The sequence below is a fragment of the Episyrphus balteatus genome, chromosome 1 (genome assembly GCF_945859705.1).
Source record: "Episyrphus balteatus chromosome 1, idEpiBalt1.1, whole genome shotgun sequence".
In the NCBI taxonomy this organism is placed as follows: domain Eukaryota; kingdom Metazoa; phylum Arthropoda; class Insecta; order Diptera; family Syrphidae; genus Episyrphus; species Episyrphus balteatus.
In genome coordinates this window covers 41766773-41792351 of record NC_079134.1, presented here as the reverse complement: position 1 = coordinate 41792351, position 25579 = coordinate 41766773, and the positions used below count along the sequence as shown (strand labels likewise).

The 25579-nt window shown below is 31.6% G+C and overlaps 1 protein-coding gene and 1 long non-coding RNA gene across 2 annotated transcripts in view; one reads left to right on the top strand and one right to left on the bottom strand.

Moving 5' to 3' along the window:
• The window catches only part of LOC129921319 (polypeptide N-acetylgalactosaminyltransferase 2), a 189792-nt gene that overhangs the window by 21281 nt on the left and 142932 nt on the right, over positions 1-25579 (top strand). The window lies entirely within an intron of this gene.
• On the bottom strand, positions 20884-23465 carry LOC129921324 (uncharacterized). The gene is made up of 3 exons (XR_008773499.1): positions 23303-23465; positions 21307-21372; positions 20884-21252 (listed from the first exon to the last, which is right to left on the bottom strand). It is a non-coding gene; the product is annotated as an uncharacterized LOC129921324 (long non-coding RNA).

The following is a 25579-nucleotide window of genomic DNA, read 5'->3' as shown; positions in this document are numbered from 1 at the left end:
CGGCGGCCATAAGTGCCCTTCGTTTGAAGGAGGGCAAGAACTGGAAAGGGGGCCACTTGGGTCATAAAATAATAATGAACTATGTTGCAAGTAACATTCAAACTGACTATAATCTTCCATTCAATGATTTCAACCCAGTAGCGCTAACAGACTTCCCTACAAGGGAACTCTGGGAGTCAAACAGGGTCATTATTGCAGATCATGTCTCGGTTTTCACTGACGGGTCTAAAACAGACCTAGGCGTAGGGTCAGGCATCTTTTCAGATAACCCTCCCATAAACAAATCACTGAAACTCCCTGACTTCTGTAGTGTTTTTCAAGCGGAAGTTTTTGCAGTTTGCGAAGCAGCTAACATACTCTCCGCACTCAATTTAAAGAACAAAAATATTGATATCTTTATAGACAGCCAGGCAGCAATCAAAGCCATTTCCTCTATTGTCACGAAGTCCAAACTAGTTGACCGGTGTCGTAAGACACTAAGGTCCCTAAACATAACGAACATAGTTACCCTTCGATGGGTCCCAGGACATCGTGATATACAGGGGAATGAAAGGGCAGATGAATTGGCCAAAACAGGATCAACACTTGATCCGTGCCAAACCGTTTCATGGGTGCTAATGCCAATGGAACTGGATTTCAACCCAGTAGCGCTAACAGACTTCCCTACAAGGGAACTCTGGGAGTCAAACAGGGTCATTATTGCAGATCATGTCTCGGTTTTCACTGACGGGTCTAAAACAGACCTAGGCGTAGGGTCAGGCATCTTTTCAGATAACCCTCCCATAAACAAATCACTGAAACTCCCTGACTTCTGTAGTGTTTTTCAAGCGGAAGTTTTTGCAGTTTGCGAAGCAGCTAACATACTCTCCGCACTCAATTTAAAGAACAAAAATATTGATATCTTTATAGACAGCCAGGCAGCAATCAAAGCCATTTCCTCTATTGTCACGAAGTCCAAACTAGTTGACCGGTGTCGTAAGACACTAAGGTCCCTAAACATAACGAACATAGTTACCCTTCGATGGGTCCCAGGACATCGTGATATACAGGGGAATGAAAGGGCAGATGAATTGGCCAAAACAGGATCAACACTTGATCCGTGCCAAACCGTTTCATGGGTGCTAATGCCAATGGAACACGAAAAAAGCAGAATAAAGCAAAGCTTCTTGAACTCTGCAAACGATTGATGGTCAGCTCTTGAAACCTGTCGTGTTTCAAGAAATCTATGGCCGACCATTTCTAAGAACAAAACTGAAACCATACTTAAGCTAAGCAGGCCTCAGTTGTCCCTATTGATTGGTATCCTTACAGGTCACAACTCAATGGGAACCCACATGAGTAGAATGGGTATTGTCTCATCAGACTTATATAGAGGGTGTCAAGACGAAGAGGCGGAGGAGGGCTCATACCACTTCTTTTGTGAATGCCCCAGCTTAGCAAAAAGTAGGAAATCAACTCTCGGAGATTACTTCTTCGATGAGTTAGATGACGTCTCGTCCTTGCCACTGAAAAACATAATGAAATTTATCCAAATTTCAGGATGGTTCAGGGAGGCCCACAACACTAATTCCAACACCTAATTCCCTAAACCCTTCCCTTACCTATCCTCACTCCTGCCCACCCTAACCCTGGGGATCACAATGGATCCATCTAGATCCGAGTGGGATAACTCGACTTGTCGGTTTATCACCCCGTTCAACCTAACCTAACCCGAAAGTAAATTACATCGAACATAACAGCGTGAATATTGATTTGCCATAAGTCCTTAAACTTTTAACAAAAGTTTAATTATCTCGAAAATTGCTCTTGCGATTGAAAGACCCTTAAATTTTATAAAACTTAATTTTAACGCTTTTACATTGTACAATATTTTGTTTTCTTTTTTTAATGTTATCAGTTGTTGAGAAATTTGATTTCTTCCAAAATCACCCTGTACTCAAGGTGTTGCAAAAACGAAAAATCATTCCACGAGGAACACAGAAAGGTAAACACTTCAAACAGGAAACATGAGCTCAATTTCAATTCAAAACATCTTCTTACGCTTCTGTGGTGAAGGTGCTGCATGCTGCTGAAATGAAATGAAATAAGGAAAAATGGTCTTGTTTTCGGTTTTATTTTTGCAACCAAATTTGTTTTTCCTCTTTTTCCATCCGAGTCCAAAAAACTAAAGTACCTTACCTTTAGAGTAGGTGTGCTTGTGCAAACATTCACGGAATACAATAAAATGCAAAGTCCTAACTTACAAGTTGGGGTAAAATTCAGCTAGAAGGTTGATGTGTTTCATTTTTTTTTTGTGTAACGCTTTTTCTGCATGCAATTTATTGCATTCACGTTCAATTTGATGAAAAATTGCTATTTGGTGTAGGTAGGTGGTACCTATTGCATATTTATATTTATATTTTCAAGCTTTGCCGGGTGCGCCGGCTGCTGTTAGCCTAGCCTGGCCTGGCCTGGCCATCTAGAGTGCATTTTGCCTATAGTAGTTTACATTTATTTTTTTTTAACTTGATGATGGGTGTGTGGTGTGGTATTTTACTGCAAAGTTTGTTGTCGGTTTGTTGTTGTAGTTTGTAGATTCGTCTGACTTTTTGATATGAAAATGAATCACCCAAATGTGCGGAAAACTATAGTGGTTTTTGTATCATGGACTTTGAATATGTTCGGGTACCTGTTTTTTTTTGTTATTTTTGTTCAGTCAAGCTGTCTTGATGGATTGTTGCAAATTTTATAAGATAAAGTGTTATGTATAAATTAAAATAAATGTAGAGTAGACTTAAAACAATTATTTCTTAATAGGAAGTTAGAAAAGAAGAAGAATGTAGGCGGAATATATGAATTTTTCTTAATTAGTATAAACGACCTCGGACAGGGTTTTATAAAATGGTTGCAACTTGCTATAAGAACCACTTGAACAGTTTGCAAGTAAAAATCCAGAATTTCCTTGTGGGCTCCGGAGTTTTCGACTCGAAGCCTCTATAAATTGTTTGTTGGAGGTACAAGGGTTTCCATTAGGACGCACAGACTAGGTACTCCATTGTTCCTCTTCTAAAATCCTATTGTTCATAAGTTCTTTTTGTGGAATCCTAACATTCTCTTCAGATTGCGTGCCGACTTTACCGACTGAGATAGTATTAATCGGATGGAGTTGAATATAGAATTGATAGCACGATATAATTTTTTTGTTTACGTATGCGTTTGTTTTTAAAATAGGAAGAAATTCCTGGCTTTTGGTCTCTTCTTTAGGTCTTAAAGTTGAGTCAGTACATGTTTTTCCTCTTTGTGATGTTATAATTTTTATTACTGCGGGAAGGTTTAAGGTTTGATTTTTTGTTTTACAAACCTCATTGTGATAAAGGTTGTGTTCTTGTTTTCTTTGTGGTCATCATTGAAGGTTGAGATGGAGGCAGAATTCACTGATAAGTTATTGACTTTTTTGGTGATAGTCAACTTATTCTTTTTTTTTAGTTTTGCTTTTAGAATTGAGAATACTTCTGAACTGGCTGCATGACCCTTGTTTTTACAGCTGGAGCACCAGATGTTTGGGGTTGAGTTGTCTCAAACAATAGTATTTCTTCCCTTTAGTTGATTGCCTCGGTTTGAAACACTTACAACTCACAACTCCTACTTAAATAATTTACTTCAGTCTTAAGACCTTTTAAGATTGTAGGTGATCCCAAAGGGGGACTAGTGACTCAACTACACTTGCGAGCAATAAATTTGTTGTTGCCAGAGACGTACTTCAGACCCCTCAAGCTCTTTCTCAAGCTGCGCTGACTTTGTCTTTTTCCGCCCTGTGCTTCTCGATCTTCTGGATCTTCACAATCTTCTGCTTGCCTGTTTTACGCAATTTAAGTCTTCGTTCTCATATAAAGTTCTTTGATTGACCAGGAAAATCCTAAAGATGTTACTTAGGCATCTATTTAAGAACGTTTAAAGCTTCCTTCTAATAGTGTTGATGAGCTTTCCAATAGCTGTATCCGTATGACAGTACGAAATCAACATTATGTGAGGTAGAGTCTGCGAGTAATTATGCGTTGTCCGAGAAAATCTTGATGTTCTAGATGGGTTGGGGTCAAAATTCTGCCGGGGTCAAAATTCTTTTTTCAAAATTCTGCTTTCAAAATTCTGCTTTTCAAAATTCAGTTTTTCAAAATTTTGCTTTTCATAATTCTGTTTTACAAAATTCTGTAAAACATTAAAAAATTGTTAAAAAATGTTTGATTTTTAATTTTTTCCAGAATTTGGTAAAACTATCTCCTCGCTGCTTATTTGCTTACTTACTACTTTGTCAGTTTTTTTTTATGTTCATTGTTTGTAACGAAAGTAGTAAAGTTGAATTACTATAATGGATTAATGAGATGTAAGCTCATGTGCTATGAAAAAAAAAACAGAATTAGCAGAATTTTTTGGTTAAAAAAATATGCTGGCAGAATTTTGAAAAACAGAATTTTAAAAAGCAGAATTTTGAAAGACAGAATAGAAAAAAAGCAGAATTTTAAAAACAGAATTTTCATAAAAAAAAGCAGTATTTTGAAAAACAGAACTTTGAAGCCAGAATTTTGACCCGATCGGGTCAAAATTTTGGCTTCAAAATTCTGTTCTTCAAAATTCTGCTTTTTTTACGAAAATTCTGTTTTTCAAAATTCTGCTTTTTTTCTGTTCTGCTTTTCAAAATTGTGCCAGCATATATTTTGAACAAACAAGTTCTGCTAATTCTGTTTTTTTTTTCATAGCAACTTAACTACTTTCCTTACTGTTTATTGTCTAACTGTCCCAAACATTTGTTATAATGCATATACAGACGTTCTTATAATTCACATCTATAAACCGTTGAAAACTATTAGAAACTAAAAAGAAAGATACAAAATATTCCTTTTTTAATCAAATTTTTCGAACATATACTTAAAAGTTGATAAATTAATAAGATTCAAATTATTTTTCGAAATTATTTAAGATTTAACATCTTTTCTTAATATTTTTTAATTTATATTTATAAAACAAACAATGTAATTTATCAAACAAGCAATTAACATAAAAATAACTGACGCGCGCTTTTAAACACTTTCCATTTTTTAGTTTTTTGCGGAATTTTGTAAAACAGAATTATGAAAAGCAGAATTTTGAAAGCAGAATTTTGAAAAAAGAAATTTGACCCAGGCAGAATTTTGACCCCAACCCGATTTTTTCGTTTTCTATATCAAACCAATACAATTCAAAATTAGTGACAGTATGATGCCCTGCCTGGTACCATCTTATGTTGTTTCTATAATACGCATGACGCTAAAAAAAGTTTTCTCGAATGCGATGAATTGAACAGCAGGTGAAGTTAATCGGTTATCAGCGAGCGATTTCTGCCACCTTAATCAAGTCAAAGCTTGTTTCTTGCTGTCGCTAAGAGCTTAGGGTTCTTGGTATGCAGCATAATGTAAGACTCTGCTGGGTTCCCGGCCACAGCGATGTGTTCGGCAACGAAAAAGCGGATGAGCTTGCAAGGGAGGGCTCAGTTCTTGATCCCTCTCTCATAGACCATAACATCAGAATCCCACAATGTGAAATAAAGCGAAATATCGTCAACAATATTTCACAAAAAACCAATGAAAGATGGAACCTCCTAGAAACCTGCGGTCAAACCTTCCTTAAGATCCCTAATAGGCGTCTTAACGGGACATAACCTACTAGGATACCACAAAAAGAAAATGGGGCTTAGTAAGGATGATATATGCAGAGGCTGCGGCAATGAGGACGAACAGGAAAACACTGTTCACTTCCTCTGTCACTGCCCAGCACTCTGTCGCACTAGGAAAAATTTCTTAGGAAACTACTTCTTTAATGAATTAGAAGAATTATTGGAACTCTCAGGCAATAGCCTACTGAACTTTGTCAAGTCCTTCAAATGGCTTGAACAACCGTAGCATTCATAGGTTAACACTTTTTCATGAAGTTACAATACTTCAGGGTATCACAAGGGATCTACATTGATCTAAGTGTGACGGTAACAAAATCAACTGTCAGCCCATATAACCTAACCTAACCTAATCGGTTATCAACGTACTGTTCAAATATGATCCTAAAGGTGTTGATGTTATCAATTCCAGCATGGAATCATGTTTGTTGAGCATCAAGTGTGACTTCCATGTGTTCTTCTATGTGTTCTAGGACAATTTTTTGTCGGGTCTTTCATTTTTATCAAAGTTTTACAGAAATTCCCTTTTTCCATGTGGCTGTCAAGGTTGTCTCTATGATTAGTTGCAGTTTTGAATGCTCTGCTTGTAGAATGCCGTCTAGTGATTTTTGTTCGCGGTCAACATCTCATCTCTACTAAGGTGTGTGGTATACGCAATCTGGTATTTGTTGCTTCGGGCAAGTCAACAAGGGTACATTTTTATGTAAACCACTGTTTAAAACTTCGGCTCCAAGCTCTTGAAACTGAAGGAATAAGCTGGTGCTCATATATCTGGTTTATCAGGTGTTCTTTTAGCAAAACTGGCGGTCTTGTTATGGATGTCTGCCTTCCCATATTACATTACCGAACGAATTTTTCTCTCAAAGCCATCTAGAAGGTTTTAATTCGCTCTTTTCAATTTCCTGTCCTTGCCTCTACGGGATTTATATAGGGCTTCCTAGGTTCTTTGAAAGAGGGCTTTGTATAAAGGTTCATTTTGTGGATACTGAATGTAAAGTATACATACCTCATTTTTAAACCTCTCACTATTATTTTTTTTGCAAAAAGTGGATGTGAATCGAGAAAGTCAAACTTCAAAATCGTATAAAAATTTCCAAAGAATTGCATTTTTAATAGAAATACAAATGATTCCTCGTCACATTGTGTTTTGGCCAGAAAAATATCAACGTTTGGTATGAGTCTTAAGCTCAGATTGATTGAGGAGACTATTGAGTTATGCTTCCATGAACTCAAAAATACTGTTCACTCATTTTTTAATAACTAAAAATAATGTGTACCTTCGTATCGGAAACAAAAAAGTAAATGTACTTGACATAGCATCTTTATAGTCAATAGAGCAATTTGCAAATAATTGCTTCCATATAAGTGATTAATACTAGCAAAAATTCCACCTTGAAATCATAACATCCTTATAATCTCATTTTTTCATAATGATGCTCCTATTTTGAGGACAATCAAGAGTATTTGCATGAGTAACCTTTATTTCTTAATTTTTAGTCCTCTTCAAATACAATGTATTCAAAATTGCGCACCTGATGCAAGTACCTATAAACCACCCTGTGTATCTACCGTTAGGTACTAGATTCATTGCATTGTTTTCCCCCAAAACTGCGCTAAGTGATGTGATGTATCTAAGTGCAGCAATCTCTGACAAATAAAAAACAGAAAAATAAAAGATTTCCAAATGCATAATCATTGATGCGCAACTTTGCATTGCATCCATCCAGCAGTGTTTCCAACAAGAGTTAGCAAAAGTTGTGTGTGTGGTAGATTTCGAAAAAATACTAAAGTCATTTCATGCTTATTCTCATTCTCATCCTCTTTTCTACATCCCCAATCCGATCTTCTCTCGCATTTGGTACCATTTTTTCGTCCCGCTCTACAAGGCTATTCGTCACAATTGAATGCATTCACTTCGGCAGTTCGTTCGCACACAGTTGTTCCTTTTTTTTTTTTTGGATTTTGTGCAACACCGACGAAAGATACTGTGAATCCATTTGAATAAAGATACAATTTTGCTGCTTGTTCATAGTTTGAATGGCACTCTCGATATGATAAAAGTTTGTTGCTCCAAATTTGGTAGAAGGAGCAAAAGAGATAGAAGATGGAGTTTTCCAACTAAACTGTGCGATGCTGTTTCGTCATGCTTCTCTTCAAGATGAAGGAGAAAACTTAATTTTTTTGTTGAACAACAATGCATTCGCAAAGCACAATTGCATTGCATTGCATTTCTAATGCTAAATGGGGCAGCAAAGTATATTGCGCTTCAACTAACTTGGTAATACAATATGATGATTGTTGGCAATTATCTTTGCCATTGTATCTTGTTAGTAAGTTACCTTTTTTAAGTGGCACGAATGGCAATGCCACTGATTCAAGAGTGTTAAGATAAATACAGTCCGTTTTCTTCTTCTTCTTCCTTATCAACTTCGTGGTCGTCGTCGTTATGTCTGCAAAACTGTTCGATTAGTTTAAAAACTAAGAAATGGCATCGCAGCGTGGCGTTGCGTTACGTTTCATTTCGTCGTACATGACCAAGTTTATAAGTTTTTAACTTGAAATCGGAGTCGCCAGATTCGAAATGGATGCCAAAAACTCTGCCACTCTGCAAAAATCTATTCGTAACAAGGACACTGCGTGTAGTCGTGTGAATATTATTGGCTTAATGCCAAATGGAACGGAAAACTCTATGTAAAGTTCAAAAATAGTATTGCCAACGATGGTTATTTAAGTGAAGTTTAAAAAATGCATTTTTCTGGAGATCATCTTTCTGCACAGAGCATAGCCGAGTAAAAATGAAATCGCCGCATTTTTGAGAACCGAACCATCGCGCGCCGAATCACAGCCGCACAGTGATAACAAATTTCTATTCCACCGTACAATCGCCTGACCACAGCCGCACCATGTTCAAAAATTACTATTTCTCCGCATCACAGCCGTACGTTTTTCAAGAATTATTATTCCGCCGCACCATGCTGAAAAATTAGTATTCCGCAGTACCAACAACGCTGCACCACAGCCGCACTATGATCAAACATTTCTATTCCACTGCACCATTGCCAAACCACAGTCGCACCTAGTTCAAAAATTATTATTCCGCCGCACCACAGCCGCACCATGCTGCCAGTCCACACTAACATGATTTGGTGATCGAGTGGTTAAGGCGTTAGATTGATAATTCAAAGTATTTTTAAATCCAAAATTATTTATCATGGTGCTGTGAAATTTTCCATATAAAATGAAAATTTGCGCCTGTGCTGCACCGGTCGGTGGTGCAAAATTTGTACAACAAACGGCGGTGGTGGAGTGGCGACCAAAAAAATTTTTTTTTTTAATTCAATTTTTATTTTTACTCGGGTATCCTTGGCTTTCCAGGGATTTTTAGGTCCAGCTGAGTTTACTAATTACACTGGGAAACAAGGGTTTGTTAAGTTAAGATGAACTTTTGCGAAGGTTTTTGAGATGCCGAACTCGAATCTGAAGCTCGCGTTTTCGAGATATTCCTGTAATAAAATCTCAATAATCGATTTTTTGTAACTTTTTACGCATTTCTCAAGCTTGCAGTGGTTTTGTTTCAGGAACAAAGTAATACTGTTCATGAGGTTGTGGGTATTCTAGGCTCGAATCTGATATCAGAATGTTTCTATCAGCTCGCATTTTTGGGGTATTCCAGTTAAAAAATCTCATTAATCGATTTTTTACTAGTTTTTAAGCATTTCCCTAGTACCTGTATCACCCAAAATAGAGCAGCTTTTAGAAAAAACAACTGAGGGCAGATTTGAAATCAGCGATGCCAAATTAGTAAAAAATAGTTAACACTGAGGGAAAAAACGCAACGTAAAATGTAAAATCATCAACGTTGATTTAATGTTGAAAAAATTAACATGAAACCTCTTCATAATAAAATTGAAACAAAGTAAGAATTTTTTTTATTTTTGTCGGACTTCAGCTTTTTTGAGATAGCACGTTGTTCAAGCATTCGCCTAGTAACCCAAGAGTTGTAGGTTCGATCCCCAGCGGCTGTCCTTTTTTTTTATTTTTTTAATAAATTGATGGTTTTTTTTTAAAGTTGAACCAACTTTGGTTTAAAGATGTTTTATAACGGTAAACCTCTTTAAACTAACGATGTTCTACTTTGATATTAAAAAAAAAAAAAAATCATGTGTGCAATTCACACGTGGTTGAAGTGAAACCTTATAAAATCATTTTTCTTGCAAAAAAAAAAAAATAGAAAAAATCTACCTATTTTTATTCTATCACCTTCAAATCCATGTTTTTTATATGACAACCTATATAAATTTTATATCATCTGAAAGCTTATTGTCTAAGCTCAAAATATATATATCGATCAGGTCTATGAGACATCTACAAAAAGAGCTAGAATTTTTTGAACTTGATCAATTTCCATAAAAAAAAGCGAAAAAACACGTATTTTTGTCTTCTCACGCTATTTAATGCATTTTTTCCCTAACAACCTATAAAAAATTGTATACCATCTGAAAGCTTATTGTCCAAGCTCAAAATATATATATCGATCAGGTCTATGAGACATTTACAAAAAGAGCTAGAATTTTTTAAACTCGATGAAATTTCATCCAAAAAGCAAAAAAAAACATTTATTTTTATGTTCTCATGCTATTAAACCAATTTTTTTGTTTGACAACCTATACAAAATTTTATACCATGTGAAAGTTTATTGTTTCACCTTGTGTAATGATGTATAAATCTTATTTCAAAGATGTCTACAAGAGAAGTTAGAATTTTTTAAAGTCACCCATGTCGAATTTCCAGACTGAGATTACAGTACTTCCTACACTGTTAGCTGGTCATCGCCAACAGATCTCCACAGGTGTTTTGAGGTATTTTAAAACTTTTTTCAATTTAAGATTGTGTAACTTGTAGAGCACGTACCGTTACGTGTGATATATCAAATAAAAGGTTATGTTATCAGCATGCGTATTAAAGTTAAACCAAATTTGTATGTTCACTATATCAAAATATATAACGTGTGTTGGAAAAGAACATCTTCTTACCGTTATCTCCAAATTTTGAATATGAAATTAATTGAAATTTTGTACAATTATAATCTATTTAATTACCTATCTACAGTACAAATTTCATACATCTATCTATTAAAACAAAAAAGTTATAACAAGTTGAAGTCGTGTCGCGTTTTCGTTTCATCTTGTTTCAAATCACTACGATACTAAAGAAGTTTTCACTTCAAAATGAAATAAAAAATATTTGAAATAAGAAAATAGTTGAATCAACGTGGTTTTCATTGATTTTAAATTGTTTTTTCCCTCAGTGAAGAAACTGAATGAAACAAAAAAAAAGGTGCAATTTTGTTAGAAATCTTGTTCCATGAAGTTCCTTAAACACGTCCTTTAAATTCAAGTCTATTAACTTCCAGTTTTAAGAGAATATTCGATATATTTGTGACAAAAAAAACTAAAAATATAAATTTTAATTTCATCCAAGTTGGCAACCAAGTCCAACACCTTCAAGTGATATTTTTACATTTTCTCAATATGTGATGTGTGTTTTGCTGATTTTTTTTTTATATGCAAACATATACTCGAACTCGTATGTCGATATATGTTTTGTAAGTTTGCCTGCAGCAAATCGATATAAATCGATTTATCTGGGAGAAGATAAATTTTGTGCAAAGTGCATTTTAAAGTGGCACATTGAGAAGAGCCCTGTGTAATAATATAAATGCATTAATTATCAAGTGTCAACTTCATCTGTGATAATGATATGAACGCGCGGCAATATCATATACAAAAACGACAACGACAACGAGAGAGAGAGATGAAACAGTGCCGGTTAACTGAAGGCTAATTATTCGATGCCACTCGATGCGCATTCGTCCGCACTTGGTTCTGTACGTTACGTTGTACGAAAGAGTAGTAGATTATAAAGAGGGGAGATGAGACCAAGAAGAAGGTCTCTGGAAGCGTCCTCGTCGTCGTCGTTGTTGGTTGTCGTCATCAGCCACATTGGTTTGGCGCAGTTTGGGGATGTACACGATGAAAGCAGGCATTAGCATAGCAAGCAAGTTCAACCAAATTACGACATCACCAAACACACACACACACAAGTTCCATCCGCACCCCACAAAAAAGCCTTGCAAAATATAGTGGCGACGATGAAGGTGGCGGTCGAATGGGTTATCAATCTCAGTTTTATGTGTACATGAATATAATAGGTCTGGAGCCATGCACTTGGGCGTTAATTCAGTTGGATGCTGATAAAAAGAAGCAAGCTATTTTAAAAGGGATACGATTATAGCACATGGTTGCACTTATGCACTCGCTGTGAATTTATAGGGTTGGTTGGTGGAAGTGTAGGTATTAAGCTTCAACCAAAACTAAATGGATTGAAATTAAATGCCTGATTCATTTAAAATATTTTTTTAAATCAATTGGGGTATTTAATTTAAGTTTAAGTTCGAATGAATGCATTTTTCGCATGATTTAAAACTTTAGTCCAAAGAAACATATAGCTCTTATTTGGGACTGGTTAAGAATATATATCACAGTCTGACTAGGGTTTCCGGTTTTTATGGTTGCCATGCCATGTTTTCGGAATATTGAAAACGGTACACGTCAATATATTTTTTTTTAACGTGTAGGCTTCTTAGGAGCTTGGTACTTCTTATTCCATTACTTCCGTATGTGAACCGTATGTGAGTACCGTGACATGAAGCCTTTCTTTCAGCTTAGAAGGAATTTTTCGATGACAGAAGATAGCAGAATTCTCTCGCTTCTTCATCGAGGTTACGTTTACTCAATGATTAATATATCATTATCAAAAGTAGCTTCGCTATTAATCATAGATTCCAGATATTTTACCATTTCAAGCTTGGAAAGCACTATCTATTAAATTTTTAAAAAATGTCAGAAAAAAGCTTGTGTGGATCAGGAGATAGGGCAGCATAAATATTAGTATTCTGTCTTTTTGCGCTAATTTGGTTTGGAAACTGTTATATTAAAATTAGGAAACAAAATTCAAAAAACTTCTTTTTGATTTTTTTCAAAATTCAAAATTTTTTTTTGTAAATATTTTTGAAAACGAGCCAATGAATTTTTTTCTTTTATGTGTCGATTAATATTTTGTAATTTCTTTTTAAAATTTTTTTCGTATGTATGATTTTTTTTTAGAAAGGCCTTTTTTTGTATTTTTTTTTATCATAGGTACAAGAAATTAAAATATTTTCTTCTGTTGAAAAAATTTTTTTTCAATTTCTAATGAGAGGCCCTTTGGTGCTGTTTACCATATGCAAACATTAACGTGAACAATCATATAATCAAAAATAGAAAAAAAATTGTATGTATTTGTATTTGTATGTAACAAATCATAGTGCGTTTTTTTTTCTATAATAAATTTAAATAAAGTTACACATACACCACAGTGACCCTTTATTTTAATCGTGACCTGAATAGTGAATTATGAATATCTAGTGGTTTGTAAATGTCAAACTCCAAAGTTGAAATTTAACATATGTATTATATCAAACGCAACATTGCACAGTGGGTCACCTCCCATACAAAGTGCGGTCAAAAATATAATGACCATTTTTTTTTTTAATGAAACACCTGTATTATCATTTTATATGATTTATTATTGCAAAAAAATGCATCAAGTCAGTTTTTTAAAATTTTGGTTATTTTCAAGAAAAATAAAAAAAGGTAAAAAATTTTTTTTTTTGAAAATATAAAAAAAAAATGGTTAATGCCGGAAATGGACCTGCCTGTCAGTCGAGCACTTTACCCTTACCCTCTAGTTCAGTCTTTTATAAAAATAATAGTGCCAAAAAGGAATTTTTTTAGTTTTACGTTGTAATTTTTTTTTCTCCGTGTAACGTCATTTAAACTCGTATTACTCGAAAAGGGGAAAAAAGGGGAAAAAACGGCGCTTTTATTTCGAAAGGTAGGACGGTATTCTTCATTTGAGAACTTAAATTGTAGAGGGCACTCGAAGGCAAACCAACTAAATCTCTAATTTAATGAAAATTGAGCTAAATAAAAATGGTTAAAATTGCTTCGCTAACGAGCCCCATTACAATTAGCCTTAATGTTATTTAACAATATAATTTATTTTTTTAGAAAGTATTAACCTTCTCGTTTAATATCCATAACAATTAAATACTGTTCACAATTTTTAACACCCGCTATCACTATCGAAAGTTCACACCTTATAACTGCAGAGATTAAAAAACTGCAGCGATTAAGAAATGAAAAAAAGGGTAACCGTCAAATTTTTTTTTGGTTTTGGTTCGATGGGAGATTGTAGAGCGTTGTTTAATCATTGGATTTTAAAAAATTGACATTTACTTTTTTATTTTTGACCTATGGCGGGACCCACTGTGCATTGTTAAAAATGTTGTACAAGACTATATCTTGCAAATTTGAAAATAATGAATTTTCAGTGAATAAGAAAATTTTGAAAAGTAAAAAATGTTTTTATAATTTTTTTTTAAATTTGACCTCGAATATCTTTAGAATGGTTAGATTAATAAAAAAAGTTAATAACACCTTTTTTGTGGAAAAATTTATTTTCTACAAGAATATGTCTTGCGCATTTGTTGATTATAATTTTTCAATTTGTTACAAAATTAAGAACAAAAAACGAATTTTGAAGGATTTTCTGGATTTTTGGACCTCAAATATCTATTAAACGGTTAGATAAACGAAAAAAGTGTACAAGGCCTTTTTTGTAAAGCGTTCAATTTCCTACAAGAATATGTAAAGAAATTTGCTAAAGAGTCGATTTTTAAAAAAAATGATTTTTTTTAGTAGAAGCTTGATGTAAAAATGGAAAATTGCGAAGTGGATTACTTTCACATTAATATTAAGAGCTCATATTTGGTATGTATATTCTAGGGGTATCTAGCAATCGATTTTTCGGAGTACCAAATCAGAAAAAAAGAATTTTGATTTTTTTGACCCACCCTAATGTGCATAGATCTTTAAAAATTATAACTCGTTGTCTTATAAATCAACCCCGACACTTGATATATTAACTCAACTCCATTTTGGCAAAATAAAGATAACGGTAAAATAAAGTTCTATTTTTCAACACGTTCTTTCTTTTGATCTAGAGCACATTAAAATTTTATTGAGCATGCTGATAATATTACCTTTCATTTGATATATCAAACATAACGGTAAATTCACTACAAACTACATAATCTTAAATTAAAAAAAAAACTTCAGAAATATCTCAAAACACCTGTGGAGATCTGTTGCGCACTACCAGCCACCAGTGTGGGAAGTACCATATTCTCAGTTTGAAATTTCGACATGGAGGGCTTTAAAAAATTCATCCTTTTTTTGTAGGCATCGTAGAAATATGATTGAAGCATCATATAAAAGGTGAAATAATGAGCTTTCAAATAATATAAAATTTATCATAGGTTGTCATATAAAAAAATGGATTTAATGGTGGAAGAAGATAAAAATGATGAAAATTGATTGGGTTTAAAAAATTCTAGCTCTTTTTTAGATGTCATACAGACATGGTTTATATAAATATATTGATCTGAAACAACAGACTTTTAGATGGTATAAAATTTATTATATATTTTGATAGTAAAAAATGGATTGATGATGATGTTTGATATTTTTCACTTTTTTCATGAAAAATGATTGTTTTTAATAAATTATTTTTATACCTTTTACGCATTGTAAAAATTTAAATATGGCTTTATTCTTTAGAAGAAACATAAAACTTTTTAATGATGTCATTTTTTTGCAAGCTTTTCATATACAAAAATTGTTATAACGAGAAAAGGAAAAAATATTTTTTTTTAGCTTTTTCTTGTAAATTATGATTGGATTTAAAATGTTATTCCGTTTTTCTACAAAACATACAGATATAAATATGTAAGGTCTTTAATCTTAAGTTTAAGTACTTTACTATAAGAATTATTATCTTATTATTTTTTTTTTACATAATATTACTAGTAGAATTAAAGTAATATGGGCACATACTTTTATAAAGTCCTAAAAATATAGTTGATTATTTTACTATAACTGGTTACTTAAATTTATATATAAATAATTTATGACGTCTCCACTTCACACAATCAATTAGAGAAAATAAACTACTTTTGAAGATTTTTTAAATGACAAAAAATACCGCATTTAGAAGCAACCCAAATATTTGTATTTATCATAAATATTGTTATCATTGATTGTTATCTTGAAAAGCTATTTCCATCGTTATGAAATCAGTTAAACAACTTAAAGTAACTTATAGTGGCAATAACTCGCAACTTCTAAGTCATTAAACTGAAGGTTTTTTTTTTTTTATAATTTACGAGTGCTCTTGTAACCGTATTCTTCTATCAATTTGGACCTTATAAAAACTTATAAACTGCAGAGACAAATAATTGCTGAATGTCATTTACCTCAATCGTCTACCCTTTTCTCTGAGTCATAAAAAACTATAATCAGCAATTTTATGTCAATTAGTGTCTTAATTTCACTTCCAATTAATTAAAGTATTATTACCTACTTGAAAACACAATCAATTACATTCCCCATAAATGACTTATTTTGATAAATTATCATTCTGTTCACACTAGCCACTTATCAAAAAAACATACATAACTCAAAATTGTTAACATTCATTCATCACAAAAACCCCATAATTTGTTTCGTTAAAGACCTACAACAGCTCTTTATTGTTGTAGTAAATCCCCCCCAGTTTGATGGCTAACTTCATAATATAAATTTGATTTCTTTTGTTACTCTCCAGTCTCGAGTCTCCTTCCCCACATTCCCTAGGCGTTACTAGATGAATGAAAAATAACACTTTTGACTTTAAAATTGATTGCATCTTTTTTTTTCTTTTATCCGAGTAAAAAATTGCCATTTTTATTTATAACCATTTTTATAGACAACAAGTTTTTTCAATCTGGTTTTTTTTTCTTTCGATTTTATAAAGAAGTTTGAACTTATAGTGAATAGGGAATAGGGAATAGAGAAATACCTTTAAACTTGTTCTTTCTATATTTATCTTTACCTACTTTGATAGTAACGCCTTCTGGATGGAGAAAATGAATTACAAATAGAATCTCAAGTGCAAGTGAATGAAAAGAAGTCAAGTTAATCTACCTACTCGAAGAAGTCTCCTTTATTTTTTGTACTGAAAAAAAGTCTACTTTAGCCTTAACCCTTTTTTACCTGAAGAATAAGAAAAATAAAAACAATTATTGTTTTCTTGTTTTAACTCTTCTTTCTTTTTTGAACTTTTTTTTTTTTTGTTGAATAGTAAAACACTGCAAATAATTGTTAATTAGAGAATTGCAAAGTTTAATTTAAACTTTTCATTTAAGTGGAATACTCTTGCAATAGCACCTTCCATGATGCTTAAAAATATAAGCAAAAGAAAATTACAAAAAAAATTGCAACAACGAAAAAGATTAATTTACAAAGAAAGTTAACTCGATGTAAAACAGAATCTCTAATTTAATTACATCTTCTCACCTTTTGCTTCCTATCTCTGTGTCTTGTTGAGAGGCCAGTGTTACCTTTCAGATAGATTGAAAAGATTATATATTTTTTTTAACAAAAAGCTATTATCCAATTACGTGTGTTACAAATTTCTCATTTTTTTATTGTGTTAGCTAATTTGGATTAGTAGAAAAAATTAAGCTTCGAAAAAATAATGAAACTTGACTTTAAACGAATTTTTTTCTAATATTTATTCGGTTAAGCCATCAAATTAGTTCAGAGTTGAGTTTTAGATAAAGGTGAATATGGATATAGGTTAGCCAAGAATTTGAAAAACTTTCAACTGATTACTTAATAATAAAACCATTTTTTAATTTTTACAATGCGCAAAAAGTATTATTAAAAACAATCATTTCTTATGAAAAAAGTGAAAAAATCATTTCCATCACCCAAAAATTCATTTTTTTGATACAACAACCTATAATAAATTTTATTATCAGATCAAAATATATATATCGATCATGTCTATTAGGCATCTACAAAAAGAGCTAGAATTTTTTGAACTCGATCAATTTTCATCAAAAAAAGCAAAAAAAAACATATAATTTTATGTCCTCACGCTATTGAATATATTTTTTTTAGACAACCTATACAAAATTTTATATCATGTTAAAGCTTATAATTTCACCTTTCATATGACCTTTCAATCTTATTTCTGCGATGCCTAGAAAAAAAGTTACTGAGATTACGGTACATCCCACACTGGTGGCTGTTGTTCATGATAAACAGATCTCCACAGATGTTTTGAGGTATTTCGCAAGTTTTTTAATTTAACATTGTGCAGCTTGCAGTGAATGTACAGTTATGTGTGATACATCAAAAGAAAGGTAATATTATCAAGAAGCTCAATAAATTTAAATCAAGTTTGTATTTGCTCTAGATCAAAAGATATAATCTAATAAAAAATAGAACTTTATTGTACCGTTATCTTAAAATTGTGACAACAAAATTAATTAAAATTTTGAACAGATATAGTCCTATTTATTATCTATTTTTAGAGATCGGGTCAAAATTCTGGCTTCAAAATTCTGCTTTTCAAAATTCTGCATTTTCAGCGAAAATTCTGTTTTTCAAAATTCAGCTTTTTTTCTATTCTGTTTTTCAAAATTCTGCTTTTCAAAATTCTGCCAGCATTATATTTGAAGAAAAAAATTCTGCTAATTCTGTTTTTTTTTTTTTTTATAGCATATGCGCTGGCTAAAGAAAAATACACCTCATTAATGTAATTCAACATTGGTTCGAATAAAATATGTATACTAATTGGAACCGATGTTGTATATTCCTTTTCTTATTCAAATTTTTGAATATTCATCTTTATTTGATAAATTAATAAATTTTTAGTTATTTTCGGAAATGTTTAGTATTAAAAACCTTTTCTTAATATTTTCAAATTTATTCATTTATAAAACAAAAATTAATTCGCATTTAAAAAATGACAAATTATGTAGGTAAGTAATCAAATAAGCAGATAATTTTTCAAAAAGATGATTTTACAGAATTCTGCAAAAAATTAAAAAAGGGTTTGGAAAATGTTAAAAAGCGCGCGCTTTTTAACATTTTCCAAACCCTTTTTTGCAGAATTTTGAAAAGCAGAATTATGAAAAGCAGAATTTTGAAAAACAGAATTTTGAAAAACAGAATTTTGAAAAGCAGAATTTTGAAGGCAGAATTTTGTAAAGCAGAATTTTGAAAGCAGAATTTTGACAAAAGAATTTTGACCCCGGCAGAATTTTGACCCCAACCCCTATTTTTAACTATAAATTTCATTCATTTATCTGTTGAAGAAAAAAAGATAAAAATAAAAAACGGTCAAAAAACTTGGGACAAAAAAAATTGTTTTTCCCGTTATTCGGTTAAAAATCATTTTAAAATACCAATTTTTTGTACATATGTATATACAGTCATAGAATAGATGTTCTATATGCTTGAGATTTTTTGAATGCAACAAAAAATTAAAAAAAAAAAAAATAAAAACTCACCCAAAAACACCCCAAAATAAGTAGGTGTTTTTCAAAAATTCATATTTTGAAACTCAGAGACTTAAAAAAAAATCCATATCAAACCCCTAACTTTTTTTTAAATTATCTTTCGAATCACGTTTTTCAAATTGTCAAAAAAAATTTTCCCTACCTATAATCACTACTTTGTCAAAGGTCTACCTCATGTTTTAGTTTTAGAATATCATTTATTACTTGGTTTTGGAATTTTTAGAATTTTTTTCAATATCAATGTCAGTCTTGCAATAAATTTATCTATCGATTAAAAAAAATTCAACTCTTTACATTGTCGCATTTAGAAAATAGCCAATTTTTCGCAGTTTTGTTTACCCCTATTTACCCTATTAAAAGATAGAATTTTTTAAAATCCTTCAAATGTATTTAACTTTAGGTTATTATCTTTCAAATAAGCTATAGAAGATTTTTGTGTCACTAATAGTTTATTTTTAATTTTGAATTGAAATTTTTGCTCGCACTGCGAAAGTGCGAGAGTGGAACGCTAGAAAATGGCGTCACTTTTTTTGTGGTGGCTGCCATGGTTCATTGATTTATAAGACGTTATCACGTCAAAAAACACATCTTTTTAAATGATTTTAATCTCCAAATGAAGTATGCCATTTAATTTCTTGTATAAGAACGAATTTTTGTATTTTTTTTTGAAAAAATAATTTTTTTTGTATAGGTACCTATAAAATTTTCGAAAATAAAAAAAAATAAAATGCACGATATAGTTTTATTCCTTCTATTAAGATGCATTAACAAAAAAAAAATTAAAATCGTGAGAGCCGTTTTTAACAACTAGTTTTTATAAATGTAGATACATTTTGAAAAAAAAAAAAACAAAAATTAAATAAATATCAAGGCAGTATAAATCCATTTGCATACAAATTCGTTAATATTGAACAAGTTATTTGATAGATAGTCAGAATTAAAAAAAACGGTTCCGGTACCGATATTTGAAAAAAAAACTATTAAAAAATAAAACTTGTTTAAAACTATTTGATTAATTTTTTTAATTAAAATCGTAGGTCCCGTTTTTGACAAAATTAAACTTTTCCGTTACAAGTAACGCTCTGATATAGAATGCTAAAAAAAGCGGCTTATAAAATGTAGGTACCTATGTTTAGACAATTTTTTTTTTTTAAATCAAGTTTTTGAAAACGGGTTGGTAATTTTTTTTTTAATTTTATTTTTAAGTTTCGAATAATAATTTCTTGAGAATTTTTTTTTTAATTTAAAAATGTAAAATTTTTTTTTTATTTATTTTATTATTAAAATTTTTGTTGGCGAATGCTATAAGAAATTTAAACATTCTAAACAACTTTTACTTTAAGAGCAAGTGCGTGCGAGCCAGTCGTGCATTTTAGTTTTTTTTTACGAATTCATAATTTGATGTATATTACCTATGTATGTATATCGCATATATGCTGTTAAAATTGATTTTTCAAAAAAAAGTTTGCAATATTTAAAAAAAAATTCCAAAATCGTTATTTTTGAATTTTTTTTCTAAATTTTTAAATAAAATCTACTAAAGCGTATTTATGTCAAAATTTTCGTTGAAATCAGAAATAAAAGAAGAAAAATATTAATTTTTCAAGAGGTAGACCTTTTGTATAGCAACAACAACAACTTATTGTTTAGTTTAAATGTTTGAACAAATTGAACAAAGTAAAGAGTATTGGTCTTATAATTAGATGCTTCTTAACATAAACTTTTAAGATGTCCTTATTAGTTAATAGTTTTATATTGCCATTGCCTTTCGAATTTTTTAACACTTCAAATACTTCTTGAGATCTGTATGGCATTAATTTGAAATACTTTCTTATTATTGCACACCAAGAAGATGTTTGAGCTCACACATTATATGAACTTACCCGCATTCCGCTTATAATTAATTTTTCACCTTTTCAAAAATAGTGTGTCTGCCCCCTTTCCATATTTCTATCAGATTAACTAACTTTGCTTGAAGTTTTACCATTAAATTCTTACTCCGAAAAGACTTTCAATTTCAAGAGTTTTTTTTTGTTTACTTTTTGTTGTCTGAACACTACAATATAATTATAATGAGCTGTTTTATTTTTAATGATGACTAAACTTTTACTCTGAATTATGTTGTGGTCCATCTTCATCGTTATTATTTTAAGCCTCTTAGCAGTTAAAAGTGTTGCTTTAAACAAAAAATCAAAAAAAAAAAGAAGAAATAATAAAACAATTAAAAACAACCAAAAATCCAGTGAAAGTGCTTATTTAACTATATAATTTTTATTTGTATTTTTTTTTATTTTATTTATTATTTTTTTCATTACTCATTCTGTGCTGAGATCAACAAACAAGCAAGGTCAGTTCTTCACTTGGAACAAAATAAAATAAAATGAAGCAAAAAAAAAAAAAAAAAAAACGAAAATGTCAAACCAGTTACGAGTTACTATGTAACTTTTTTGCTTAGTAATCTTTGTAGGTTCTTCTCTGGCGCCCGATTATCTCATTTGAACACTTCGTGTCGTACGATTGAATCCCAATTTTATGAAAAGCATTGAATTTGTTGAGGTATAAAAAACAAACTTCAAAAACCTCACTATTATATCCAAAATAATTTAGCTTCCTATCAACACAAGAATTGGTAACACCCGAATTACTGAAACACCCAAAAAAAAAATTCTGTATCTTGAAAACTCAAAATTCGAATATTCATCGTAATGTTGAAAGATAACTTTATTTGAAGTATTTTAGAATCTTGAATTCACAATGAAACCCAAAACCTGCAAAATATAAATTCCCCAAAACACCAAAATCGAGAAAATTCTTAATCGTAAAATCACAAATTGTAAGATTTTTGGATTTTGAAAACTCTAATCTAAGTAAACATCATTTTTGCCCCCAAAACCAAAATGCAGAAAACCCTGTATCCAGAAACCCTCAAATCTAATAAAAGTCAAAAGTCTGCCATTAAATACAAAAATAGTCAGAACGTTGAAGGGAGAAAAAGTACCTACACACAATTTGTTTAACCAAAATTTCTATCAAAATCTTAAAGACCAAAATTATAGAAAACTCAAGATCCACAAAAACGAAGATACCTCAAATACCAAACTTTAAAACTTAGCATTTTGGGGTTTGAATTTAATTTTTCGATTTTAATGGTTGTCAGCTTAGGCTTTTTGGAACTTTTCGTCATTTCTTCCAAAGTTTAAGATTCGGTAAATTATGGGTTTTCTGGGTTTTAAAGAAACTATACTCAGAAATTTGAAGTGAAATCAAGAGAAAAATTACAAAAACCCAAAATTCTGTACAACCAAAATTTCGATCAAAAAGTTGAAAACCCGAAATTCAATTTCGATTTTTTTCCAGATTCTTTCATACCTTTTTCTCTGGATTCTTGGTTTCGGAGGTTTCAGGTTCTCTTAATTTTGACTTTTTCAAGTTTTGAAGTCTTGGCACATTGGGTTTTGTGTTTTTTGACTTTGGATTCTAAAATTGTGTAAAAATTAAGATTTCAATCAACATCTAAACAAAAAAAAACCAAGACCCAACATACCGAAAACAGAGAAACCTCAAATAACAAATTTTAAATATTCAGAATTTCGGTTTTGAATTAATATATTTGATTTTCATTATTTTTCAGGATTTCAGGTTCCCTAGATTTTGAATTTTGGATTTCATGAATTTAGGATGCTGATATTTGGAATGATCTTGAAATTTTAAAATTTGTGGATCTTGTGTTTTCGAGGTTTTGGGATAAGGAGAGTTTTAGGTTCTCTGGATCTTGAGATTGAGATTATAGATTTTTGGAATGAGTTTTATGGTTTTGGGTTTTCCGAAGTTGAGTTTTTGATAGCTTGGGTTTTGTTGTGTATCGAGTTTTTCGTTGTTTTTTTTTTTGTTGGAATTTTGACTTATGCCTTAGAAATTTCGAGTCCAAAAGAACCTAGAATTCTGTGAAACCAAAATTTCAATCAAAACCCTGACAAGCCTTAGCCCCCAAAAATGTCTTAAAAATTGAAAAATAACTTCCTGAAAACCGAGAATCTGAACCCGAAATTTGGACATTCAGGATTTCGGTCTTGAATTTAATATTTTCATCAAACATTGAATTTCACCTTTCTGAATTTTGATTTTCCAAAATTTTAGGTTTTTAGGAGTTTTTCGCTATTTCGAGCTTTCAGAAAAGAATTCCGTTTTCTCAGGATCCCTGGATTTTGAATTTTGATTTGATTTGATTTTTTAGAACTTTAGTTTCCAGGAGTTTTTTGTTATTGTGTTTTTGAAATTTTTGAACTAAATGGTGTATCCTCAAATTTCGAAATTTCGAGTTCAAGGGTTTTTGGAATTAGGAGTATTTGTGCTCCCTGGATATTAAGATTTTTAAGATTAAGCATTCTGAGCTCTGGGTTTTGAGATTGATTTTCGCATTTTAAGATTTCAAAATGCCATTTCTTTTTTAATGCTTTGGAGATTTCAATAGAGGAGATTGTGTCCAGGAAGTTTTTGGAAAATACTTATTTTTGCTAACATATTTTGCATCGAAAGTAAAAAATGAATCTATAATTTCTTGAAACGTAGTGTGACACTAAAAGATTAAAATTCCCATATACAAAGAAAATCACTTTATTGGATGAATCTAGTGGAATTTTTACTGCGCCATCGTGAGATGCATCTTTGCGGCGTACAAACACGTAAATAAACTCTAAAAAAAAAATACAAAAAACAAGAACTAGGTACCTGGAGGCAATCTAAATCGAAGCACGACAAGAATTCCACATGCAGATATAGAGGCATATAAAAAAATAATAAAAAAGATTGCAATGTTCCTGATGCTGCTGGAAAAGATGCAAAAGACACAGGCGCAATAATGTGAATTACACTTTTTTTTTTTGACTTGAGAGTGCAATTCACTTTCAATGCATCCGTAACTAGCTTCCGAAGATGGCAAAACGGGTCTTCAGATGTGATGATGAAGATCCAAAGACACGTTTCTTGTGAAAGGAAAATTATTATTGGCTTTGGCTGAGGCTTGACTCTTGGATTGGCTTTAGTTTCCGCCGCAAATAGTAGATATCGTATAATTCGTGTCGTTGTTGGCAGTCAGCCACCATTGACATGAAGTAACATCTCAGGTGTGCGTTGTTTTGCGTTAAGGTTATTCCAAAGACCAAAAAACGAAGTGAAGACTGAAACTGAAGAAGAAGACCGACTCAAAGTCGTAATAATATAATCTTCCGTGGTATTTGCGATGATGCGATCACAGTGGCTTAATTAGACTTTGATCTGTTCACTTACCTCTTAAATAATGAAAGTAAAAGTTGGAATTCATGAGTTCATCCGAAACGATAAACTATAAAGGCACAAGGCATCATCACAAGGGGAGAAGGTCTTTTTTTTATTATTATTTTTGGTTTTGGAATTTGATATTTCGTGTGCAGCTGGCTGCTAGCTGTTGCTAGCGAAGCAAGTCTTGAAGAGGAAAAAAAGAGTGACGGTTGGCGGAATGAAAAATGATTATTTAATGCAATTTATGATTATAACCACGATTGCTGCCAATCATTACCAGAGCAGCAACTAGGTAATAAGGAAATCAGAGTTAAAATGACCATATCGGGTGGAAAAATAAAATGAACAAAAGGGTTTTATTACCTACCGACTATGTACCGTTATTGTGTTATGGGTTTGAGGTTTTATAGTTGGAATACCTATAACCTACCATCAACACAAAGCTATCAACTAATTGTGTCTCGGAAGAAAGAAAACTTTTGAATTGATTACATTAGCATGAAACTTTGGAGCACAGGAAACCACATGGCTTGTGCCGCATTAATTAGTGTTACCATTGAACAGTTTTTTTTGTTGTTGGTGACCATAACATAAATGGGCAAATAGTGTTTTTTTTTTTAAATCGTTTAGCTTAATAGCGTCATGGCTTAGATCAATTTGAAATTTTATTGAGATTTTCTGAAACCGAAAGTAATAGAAAGTAAAAATATCTACATGAAACTTTGGGCAACCTCAATCGCAAAATTTGTAAAAAAAATTTGTTTGTTCTAATTGAAATTTTGTAAATCTTTGTTAAGATTAATATTTCCTTTTTCTTGGCCCTTAGAGGCCAGTAAAATTAAAATTATTTATTTAACAAAAAATAATTATGGCAAACGTTTGGAGGTCAAAACCACTTAAAGAGCAATTAAAAAAAAAAAAAATTGTATGTTTTTTTTTTTAGTTTTTAATAATTTTCTTATTAAACTTAACTATAAATATTATAAATTTTTAAGGAGGTGGCTCTCATTCAAGAGAGCTCTAGTAACTAGATACACTAATATGCCGAGCAGGGTTGTAAAAATCTTTGTTTAACGCATTTGATTTCCATTACAAATTTAAGATAA